Consider the following 11,118-nt stretch of genomic DNA (forward strand, 5'->3'; position numbering starts at 1 on the left):
GGTCTGATAAGAGATCTTCACATCTATTCTCTCTGAAGCCTGCTACCTGGAGCTTCATCTATATAAGAACCTTGGCTTCCACAACCACCCGACACTTACCTTAGCTCAAGCTGATTTAGATTCTTCAGGCAGAGCTTAACTGTTTCAACCAATTGCCAATCAGGAAATCTTTGAATTCACCTGTGACCTGGAAGCCGCCCTTCCCCACACCCCCCACACCCCGCTTCTTTAAGATGGCCTGCCTTTCCAGCCAAACAAGTTATGTCTGCTTATAACTTCTGTTTCCCTAAAATGTGTAAAATCAAGCTGTAACCAACCACCTTGGGCACATATTCTCAGGCTCTCCTGAGGTCGTGTCACAGGCCATGATTCTTAACCTTGGTGAAAAAAAAAAACCTCTAAATTGAGACCTGTCTCAGATAGTTTTTGGTTTACAGGACCAATCAGATGGGAGCGATGAAGACACACGTGGAATTGATTAAAAGGTATCAATTTGTGTCTCAGGCTCTTTTTGATATACATTCTCCACTCAGATCCTGGCAAGGACCAGTTTAACAATTACCCAGAAACAACTTGGCTTGGGCTGGCTCGAATCCATCTGATGCATCTTAACTTCCCTGTACTTCAGTTTCTTCTTTGGAAAAACAGGGATAATGACTTCAAGATATGGGATAGCTGTGAGGATTAAATAGCACAGAGCAGGTCAGGGCTTAGGCCCTGGTGTTACCAGAAAGGGATCTGGATCTTGGACCGCGCACAAGAAAGAATTCAGGGTGAGTCCACAGAGTAAAGTGAAAGCAAGTTTATTAGAGAAGTAAAGAAGCAAGAATGGCTGTTCCATAGACAGAGCACCCCCGAGGACTACTGGTTGGCTATTTCTGTGGTTATTTCTCGATTATATGCTAAACAAGGGGTGAATGATTCATGAGTTTTCTGGGAAAGGAGCAAGGATTTCCCAGAACTGAGGGCTCCTTCTCATAGACCATATAGAGTAACTTCTTAGCATTGCCATGGCATTTGTAAACTGTCATGATGCTGGTAGGAGTGTCTTTAGCAGGTGAATGCATTATAATTAATGTATAATGAGCAGTGAGGACCACCAGAGGTTGCTTTCATCCCATCTTGGTTTTGGTGGGTTTTGGCCGACTTCTTGACTGCATCCTGTCTTATCAGCGGGTTCTTTGTGACCTGTATCTTCTGCTGACCTTCTATCTCATCCTGTGACTAAGAATGCCTAACCTCCTGGGAATGCAGCCCAGCAGGTCTCAGCCTCATTTTACCCAGTCCCTGTTCAAGATGCAGTCACTGTGGTTTGAACATCCCTGACACTGGCCCACAGTATGGGCTTATTAAATATCAGCTTCTATTTTCAGAAATGTACTTTAATATTTATTCAAAAATAAACACTAAGTAGTTTAGCTTTTTAAATCTTTATGGGATTAAGCAGCTCCTTAGCAGGCAGGAATAGCTTTCAACACAGCTCAATTCTCATCAGTGTGAGGCAGCATGGGCCAAGCTTCCCTTCCTACCGCTGTGGGAACTTGTGAAAACAGACGCAATGCCCTACTCAACCCATGAGTTAGGAAGTCCTGCCCTGCCTCCCCGCCCCACCGTTTCTGCCGTGTCAGTGTGAGCTTGACGAAGGGGTGTTGGGTCCTCCCAGATACAGGGAGACAATTCAGGCAGACATAAAATTAATGCTGACAAAATCCACCAAGAGCGCAGGGAGGCTGCAGAGGTTGCATTTCTGGAGCATCTGCTGAGCATGGCAGCTGATTAGCTTTGCTTGAGAAATCACCCCTCTAACTCCTGCATCTGCTCACATTCAGTCATTTTTAGGCTCGAAAAAAGTCAATATAAAATAAAAATCATATTTTGGGAGGTGTCAAGGGAAATCTTTACACAGACTGGGAGGGAATTTATAATATCTCGAGAAAACGTTCCCTTCACCAATGGGTGAAGAGTCTGAGAATAAGCCCATAGGGATGTGAGGGAATTCTCACATCCATCCATTGTGCCTGCGTGGGTTCCCACCTGCCCCATCTGCCCCCCTGGCAGGTGTGAATCCAGGGCTGATGTGTGGAGTTGGAGTCCCGGGGGCCAGCCCCAGCTGTGGCAGATTGTTTCACCTCCTGGGACTCTGTTGTAGTTTCCTCTAATTTGGTCTTGAGGTCTCTCTCAGGAGGTAGGTAAAAACCCTTCCCCTGCCCTGCCAGGGCTCCAGGGGTTTGGTGATGAATGTTTATAATGTGTCTTTCATGGGACACTTCTTTATCCCAGCAGACAGCCTAATGCCTGGGTGTCCAACCCATGACAGGGTGTTCCTCTCACAGAAAACTTGTTTATACTAGAAGATGCCTTTGTGGCTCTTGTCTGACCTGTGCCCAGTTTATTCCTACCAAGACAGCCCCTCTCTAGGAGAGCCCTGATGGGGAAAGAAGGTAGGTTTGGGTGTGTTGGTTAGGTGAGACACAGAAGAGCAACTCAGCAAAACACATGAACTAAGGCCAGGCATGGTGGCTCACACCTGTTAATCCCAGCACTTTGGGAGGCCGAGCGAGTGGATCACCTGACATCAGGAGTTCTAAGACCAGCCTGACCGACACGGTGAAACCCCATCTCTACTAAAAATACAAAAATTAGTTGGGTGTGGTGGTGGCCGCCCGTAATCCCAGTTACTGAGGAGGGTGAGGCAGGAGAATCACTTGAATCTGGGAAGTGGAGGTTGCAGTGAGCCAAGATTGCGCCATTGCACTCCAGCCTGGGTGACAAGCAAAACTCTGTCTCAAAGAAACAAACAAACAAACAAAAAAAAAACAACAACAAAAAACGAAAAAACAAAAAACAACAAAAAAACCCCACAGAAGAGCGTATTATAGATCAGAGAAGCCATGGAAGGAGACTTCACAGGGCCAATAGGAGGGTGAAAGCTGTTCAGAATATGCATTCAACCAGCATGTGGGGAGCAAGAGAGAGGGACCTTTGGACCAAAGCCTTTTTATTGCCCAGGCTGGAGTGCAATGGCACAATCTTGGCTCACTGCAATCTCTGCCTCCTGGGTTCAAGCGATTCTCCTGCCTCAGCCTCCCAAGTATCTGGGATTACAGGCAGGCACCACCACACCTGGCTGATTTTTTGTATTTAGTAAAGAAGGTATTTCACCATCCTGGTCAGGTTCGTCTCGAACTCCTGACTTCAGGTGCTCCATCCGCCTTGGCCTCCCAAAGTGCTGGGATTACAGGCATGAGCCACCGTGCCCAGCCAGGGCCAAAGCCTTTATTGGGATCCAGAGAAACCAAGCAGGCTTCCCAAGGGGAGTTTTAATTGATGGGTTTAGAACAAGCAGGCAGGAGTTCTGGGAGGTCATAGGCAACTGGGAATAGTTGCTGTGCATATCTACACAGGTCATGTGAAGTGTAGGGATCGGTGGGCAACTCAAGTAGGTTTTATCTAGCTGTCCCCTAGGGAGGTTGTCACAAGAAGGCAGTTGTATAAGCAGATATCTGGATCAACCATATTGAGGAACTGGGAGGAGGTGGAGAACTGGAAATTTTGTCTCAAGGGTGACTAAGTCCTGCTTCTGGCATGAAAAAGCCCAATTTATATTCAAAACGGATGCTGAGGCAACATAAAATTATAAGAATTCACTACAGACTCATTTTCTTATCTGTATAATGAGGATAAATATGTCCTCTGTTGATTTCTTAGCTATATTTCTTAGTTACTTTTTTAGCGGTTGCCTTAGGGATTCCAGTGTGCTTCCTGAATTCATCACAATTTTCATCAGTTTAGCATGGAGTTAATTCCAGCAAAATTTGGCAAATTTACACCAGTGCAGCTCTACTTCCTAGCCCCTCCTCTGTGCTATTATGGACTTGTATACTATATATGTTATATACTCAATAATAGAAGGGTATAATTACCGCTTTCAACAGTAAAAGTTTATATATATATATGCGCGCGCACACACACACACACAGAGTCTGTTGTATTTACAGACATATGTACCATTTCCCATGTTCTACATTACTTCCTGTGAATCTGAGTAACCATTTGGTGCCATTTTCTTTCAGCATAAGAACTTTAGTAGTTTATCTAGGAGAGGTCAGTTTGCAACAAATTCAGTTTTTGTTTATCTGGGAATATTTTTATTCTGCCTTCCATTATTGAAAGAGTTTAGTTGGATCTAGAACTCTAGTTGACAGGTTCTTTTTTTTTTCCCTTTCAACCCTGGAATGTGTGATTGGACTGTTGTAGGATCTCCCCTGTTTTGAATGGGAAGGTGTCTGTTGATATTGTTACCTCTGTGTGATGATTCATGTTTCTCTTGCTGCCTTCCAAGATTTTCTCTTTGTCTATATTTCAGCAGCTTGATTATGATGTGTCTAGGTGTGGTCTGCTTGTGTTTTTCATCCTTGGGGTTTGTTGAACTTTTTGGAATATAATTTAATGTTTTTCATTAATTTGGGAAGGTTTTAGCCATTATTTCTTTTTTTTTTTCTATGCCTTTCTCTGTTCTTCAAATTGGACTTCTGCTGGTTTTGTTTGTTTGTTTTTATAGTCAGAGTCTTACTCTATCACCCAGACTAGAGTGCAGTGGTTCAATCATAGCTCACTGCAGCCTTGAACTCCTGGGCTCAAGCAATTCTCCTGCCTCAGCCCCCCAAGTAGCTGGAATTACAGGCACAGACCACCACTCCCAGCTAATTTTTTGTATTTTTTTTAAGGGTCTTGCTATGTTGCCCAGGCTGGTCTTGAACTTCTGGCCTCAAGTGATCCTCCCACCTCTGCATTCCAAAGTGCTGGAATTACAGGCGTGAACCACTGGAACCAGTCTTTATCTATCTTTAAGTTAACTTATTTCTTCTGCCATCTCAAACCTGCTGTTGAGCCTGTCTCATCACCTTTTTATTTCAGTTATTGTCGTTTTCAACTCAATATCCATTTAGTTCTTTATTATAGTGTTTGTTTTTCTGTTGAGATTCCCTATATATTGACTCATTGTTGGTACATTTTCCTTTAATTGTTTGCATATAGTTTTCTTTAATTATTTGACTATATTTGTAATGGCCCATTTGAAGCCTCTGTAACTTTGCAGATTAAAACAAATATATTATCTCGTAGTGTTTGTAGGTCCAAAGTCTGGCCATGGCTTAGTTGGATTCTCTGCTTAGAGTCTCAGCAGTCGAGGTGTCATCTAGGGCTGTAATCTTATCTTGGATTCAGGGTCCTCTTCCAGGCTCACTGGGTGTTGGCAGAAATCAGTTCGTTGGGGTGACAGGATGGAGAACCTCAGCTCTAAAAGACCATTTCCCATTCCCTGCCATGAGGCCCTCTCCACAACATGAGAGTTTGCTCTTTCAAGGCTAGTAGGAGAGTGTTTGTTACTGATTCTTATCTCTTTCGAGGGACCACTTGATTAAGTTAGGCCCACTCACGATAATTTCCCTTCTGTTTACACAGAAGTCGACTGATTAGGGATCTTAATTACATCGACATAATTGCATCACTGGAGTACTATCCCATCATATTCACAGATCCTGTTCATACTCAAGGAGAAGTGGATTATGTGGGGTATGTACATCAGGGTCCTCTTAGAATTCTTGCCTACCACAACCCACCCTCTGGCCCCCAACAATTGACATCCCTTCCACATGCAACATACATTTACACCCTCTCAAGATTCCCTAGAGTCTCATTACAGCATGAGCTCAAAGTCTAAAATGTCATCATCTTAATCTAAATATCATTGGCTTAAAGTTCAAAATCTAAATCAAGTCCAGGTACAGATGGGCTTCTGGGTGTTAGCCAATAGGTACAGCCACTGGGGCACAATTCCTCCCCATATGTAGTCCTGGGAAACTTGAGTTATCTGCCCCAGCACTCTCAATATACAGTGGTGGGACAGGCACAGGATTACAGTTGTAGACTTTCTGGGTCAAAAAGTGGGGAATACAAAGTCAAAAGTCATCGTGAGTCTGTTGAGTCTATCATGGTTTGGAAATCCAGCCAGGCAAATATTTGACTCATTTTGATTAGCTTGCAAGACCTAGGAATAATCTCAGGGGCTCTTAGCTCCTTCCTCTGGGCATGGTTCCACCCTCTCATCATTCTTCCTTTTTTATAAGAGATAGCACATATTTGCAGTTGAGTAGTTTTATCAGCCTGCTTCCTGCCTTTTTTAGCCTAAGCTGGCAACATTTCTACTTGGATAATTTTCTCAAGAACTCTGTGGGTCTTGCATGGATTTCAGTGCTTTTCATTCCACTAGACAGAAGCCACATCCACAGATCTTTCCAAGCTAACTCCTTTTCTATGTTGGCCTCCTGCTAAGATGTCCAAGGAGTAATGGCCTTGAGCTCCCTAGCTGTCCCTGATTGAGTTGAGAAGATCTGTGAGATGCACATACCCTTCATCTCTTGAAAGAGCCCTTTGTGGGACTGAGTACTCTGACCTTTTGATCTTTCTGAGGTTTTAGCCAAAGGCTGTACAGCCACACACTCAGCCTCTTCTCTATGTCACATTTTCCACAGCCATTGACTTTTAGCACCTTTTGCCACTTGGAGAGGTGGAGTTTTTTCTAAACAATTCAGTCCTAGTTCATTTTTGTGCCATGGTTTTCCAACTCTGTCTCTGTCTCTCTCTTTCACTTCACTCACATTTTACTCTAAGCATCAAGGAGAAACCAAGCAGCATTGGCAACATTGGATGAAAATCTTTTGCTGCACAACAAGGCTCATCCCTTACCTCCACACACTGTACTTAAAATTAATAATAAATAGATGGCTCATCTTTTATAAATTCTGCTTTCCACATAACTTCAGGAGACAATTTTTAAATTTTTAAAAATATTTATTTTCATTGATATGTAATAGTTGTACATATTTGCAGGTTAGGTGTGATATTTTGATAACTGTATACAATGTGTAATAGTCAAATCAGGGTAATTAGCATATCTCCATCCTCCATCACCTCAAACATTTATCTTTTCTTTATGTTGGGAACAGTACAAGTCTTCTTTTCTAGCTATTTTTAAATACACAATAAATGATTGTTAACTATAAGTTCCTTGCTGTACTATTGAATACTAGAAACTGTTCCTTACATTTCACTGTATTTTTTTTACCCCTTAACCAACTTCACTTCACTCTCCCTCCCCCTATTCTTCTCAGCTTCTGGTAATCCTCACTCTAGTCTCTACCTCCGTGAGATCCATTTTTTTATTTTTTATTTCTTTTATTTATTATTATTATTTTTTGAGACAGAGTCTCACTCTGTCTCCCAGGCTATAGTGCAATGGCTCGATCTCAGCTCACTGCAACCTCTGCCTCCCAGGTTCAAGAGATTCTCCTGCCTCAGTCTCCCAAGTAGCTGAGATTACAGGTGCCCACCACCATGCCCAGCTAATTTTTGTATTTTAAGTAAAGACGGGGTTTCATCATGTTGGTCAGGCTAGTCTTGCACTCCTGACCTCAGGTGATTCTCCCGCTTTGGCCTCCCACAGTGCTGGTTACAGGCGTGGGCCACTGCATCCAGTAGTGTATGTTTGTTTGTTTTTTGAGACAGTCTCCCTCTGTCGCCCAAACTGGAGTGCAGTGGCCTGATCCCGGCTCACAACTTTCGCCTCCTGAGTTCAAGTGATTCTCCTGCCTCAGCTTCCCAAGTAGCTGGGATTACAGGTGCCTGCTAACACGCCTGGCTAATTTTTGTATTTTTAGTAGAGATTGGGTTTCACCATGTTGACCAAGCTGGTCTCAAACTCTTGACCTCAGGTGATCCACCCGCCTCAGCCTCCCAAAGTGCAGGGATTACAGGCATGAGCCACTGTGACTGGCCCCACTTTTTTAGATCCCACCTATGTGTGAGAACATGTGATATTTACCTTTCTTTGCCTGGCTTATTTCACTTAACATAATGACCTCCATGTTGCTGCAAATGACAGGATTTCCTTCTTTCTTATTGCTGAATAGTATTCCATTGTATATATAAACCACATTTTCTTTATACATTCATCTAGTGAGGAACACTTAGGTTGATTCCATATTTTGGCTATTGTAAATAGTGCTACAATAAATGTGGGAGTGCAGGTATTTCTTTGATATTCTGATTTCCTTTTTTTTTGATATGTACCCAAAAATGGGATTGCTGGATCATGTAGTAGTTCCATTTTTAGACTTTTGAGGCACCTCCATGATGTTTTCCATAATGGTTGTACTACTTTGCATTCCCACCAACAGTGTACAAGCATTCCTCTTTCTCTGCATCCTTGTCAGCATTTGTTAATTTCTTTGTCATTTTGATAATAGCCATTCTAACTGGGGTGAGATGATATCTCATCGCGGTTTTGATTTGCATTTCCCTGATGATTAGTGATGTTGAGCATTGCAGGAGACAATTTTGCTAAGCTTCCTGCCACTATCCAGCAAAGATCCCCTTCCTCCGGTTTCCAATAACATGTTCCTCACTTCCTTCCTCTTATTGCCACATCCTGAACATCAGTCTTTCGCCCAGGTTGGAGTGCAGTGGTGCAATTTAACTCACTGCAGCCTCAAATTCTGGGCTCAAGTGATCTTCCTGCCTCAGCTTCCCAAGTACATGGGAGTACAGGCACGCACCACCAGGCCCAGCTAATTTTTAAAAATTATTTTTTGTGGAGACAGAGTCTCACTTTGTTGCCCAGGCTGGTCTTGAACTCCTGTCTTCCAGCAATCCTCCTGCCTCGGCCTCCCAAAGCAACCATCCACATTTCTACAAGGAGATGCAGGCTTTATCATGCTCCTCAAAATCCCTCCAGCCTTCTTCATTTTAGGTATTTGTTACAGCAATGTCTCACTTCCAGGCACTGAAATCTGTATTAGTTTTCTATTGCTATGCAGCAGCTGAAAATACCCATTTATTATCTCACAGTTCCCGTAGGTCAGAAATCAGGGCTTGCTTGGCTCAACTTGGGGTCTCAGCTTTGGATCTTGCAGTCTGAAATCAGGGTGTCGGCTGGGACTGCTGTCTCATCTGAGCCTTGGTGTCTTCTTCCAAGCTCACTGTTTTTTGGCAAAATTCATTCCCTGTGGTTGTAGGACTGAGAACCTCAGCTCCTAGAGTCCACCTGTTGAGAGTATCTGCTGCTGGCTTTGAAGAAGTGAGCTGCCATGTTGTCACGGGGCCACGTGGCTTCGACCTGAGTGTGGCCGCTAGGAGCTCAGAGTGGCCAAGTTCATGCTGAATTCCTGGAAACGGAGACTCATTGGTGGGATTATTATGTAAATAGCAATGTAGACAATGCAGGTGCATTGGAAACTTGGGCTCAGGAACAACCATCGCTGTCATCAGATACTCACCATTCAAGAAGATTCTGTTTTGAAAACTTCCAAAACTTCCCAAGAAATGGAATCTTTGTCATGTGACAGGATGTCCGTTGGAAAGGATTTGTTTTATTTCTAGGGGCCAATTCTGGATTTCTTTATAGGTTGAATATCTATTCAACTTAAATTTCCTTCACTAACCTACTTCCCTTTTCTCGTCCTATTAAGACAGTGCTTTTCACACTTTCATGTGCATGGTGGGAATCCCCCGGCATCTTGTTAAAAGGCAGATTCAGGCCAGGCGTGGTGGCTCACGTCTGTAATCCCAGCAGTTTGGGAGACCAAGGCGGATGGATCACTTGAGGTCAGGAGTTCCAGACCAGCCTGACCAACACAGTGAAACCCAGTCTCTACTAAAAATACAAAATTAGCCAGGTGTGGTGGCACATGCCTGTAATTCCAAGTTACGCAGGAGGCTGAGGCAGGACAATCACTTGAACCCAGGAGGCAGAGGTTGCAGTGAGCCTAGTTCGAGCCATTGTACGCCAGCCTGGGAGAGAGACTCCGTCTCAAAATTAAAAACAAAAAAAAGGCCGATAGATTCAGGTTCAGTAGGTCTAGGATGGGGTCTGAGATTCCACATGTCCCCTAAGCTCTTATGTGATGCAATTGCTGCTGGTCTGTGGACCATATTTTGAGTAGCAAGATATTAACGTGAGAATGAGACAGCGAGGAGCAAGCACCCGGTTGGCCAGGCAGTCATGTTTTCCTTGCACACACACACTAGATGGTGTTGTCGGCTCAGGAAACATGACAGTGCTTTCCTGGCGACCAAGTCTATTGGTCTAAAAATCCTCCAAGTCAGAGATCCCGGGATGGCAGGCTCGGAAGGCTCCCAGAGACCATGTAGTGCCAGATGTAGCTGATGGGGAACTGAAGCCAGGGAGGGGAGGGGTTTGCCGGATACCATGCAGCAAGTCAGGGACCGATTCCCATCACTCTGCCTGGTAGTCAGTGTTCTAAATGTGTTCGAAGTGGGTGTGTCACTTTTCTTAAAGTGTTACAGTGGTACTCTCTTCCTCTTTTTAAAAATTGTATCTTCAACAATTGGCTTTGCTGTATTACATTATATTACATCTTAAAGTCAAATTCATTTCCTATCTCGACAAAAAGTTCTAGAGACTTTGCCACACAGCTTGGTGTATCATAGCCACGATATTTATTTAATTAGTGAAGTTGGAAATACTGGCCTCTTACAGTCTCCTAATGTTTGTGAGGTTTAATACACGGCACACCAAATTTCTCACACCTATACACAACTTTCAAGGTTTTTTTTTTTTTTTTTTAACAAATACTTTGTTTGATCTTATGAAGTCAGCTAGCTGAAGGTTGCTACCTTCTGTTTGCAGCTGCTGCTAATAATAATAATAATAACAATAATACCATGTGTTTGGCACTTTTCTAAGCATTTCATATAAATGAGCTATTTTAATTCTCAAAATTAAAAAACTTCCACCTCCCACCCACTACCCCTGCTTTAAAAGGTAAGGACACTGAGACTCAGAGAGGCTAAGGAACTGGTCTAATGTTGCACAGATAATAAGTGGCAGGGCTGGGATTTGCACTTAGTCTTGCTCCAGAGCTCAAACAGCTCTGTCTTCCTCTCTCTGGGAGGGGAGGAGAGGGCCTGCCCAAGTCAGGCAGCTCGTATTCCCTGATCACTCTTAATCGATTTACACAACACTGCCAGTTACAACCTGACAGTTAACGAGAGTCTGTCCCGCTTGGAGAGTGCAGGAGTTTATAGCTGATTTATATC

Source organism: Chlorocebus sabaeus, chromosome 12 (assembly GCF_047675955.1).
Source record: "Chlorocebus sabaeus isolate Y175 chromosome 12, mChlSab1.0.hap1, whole genome shotgun sequence".
Classification (NCBI taxonomy): Eukaryota; Metazoa; Chordata; class Mammalia; order Primates; family Cercopithecidae; genus Chlorocebus; species Chlorocebus sabaeus.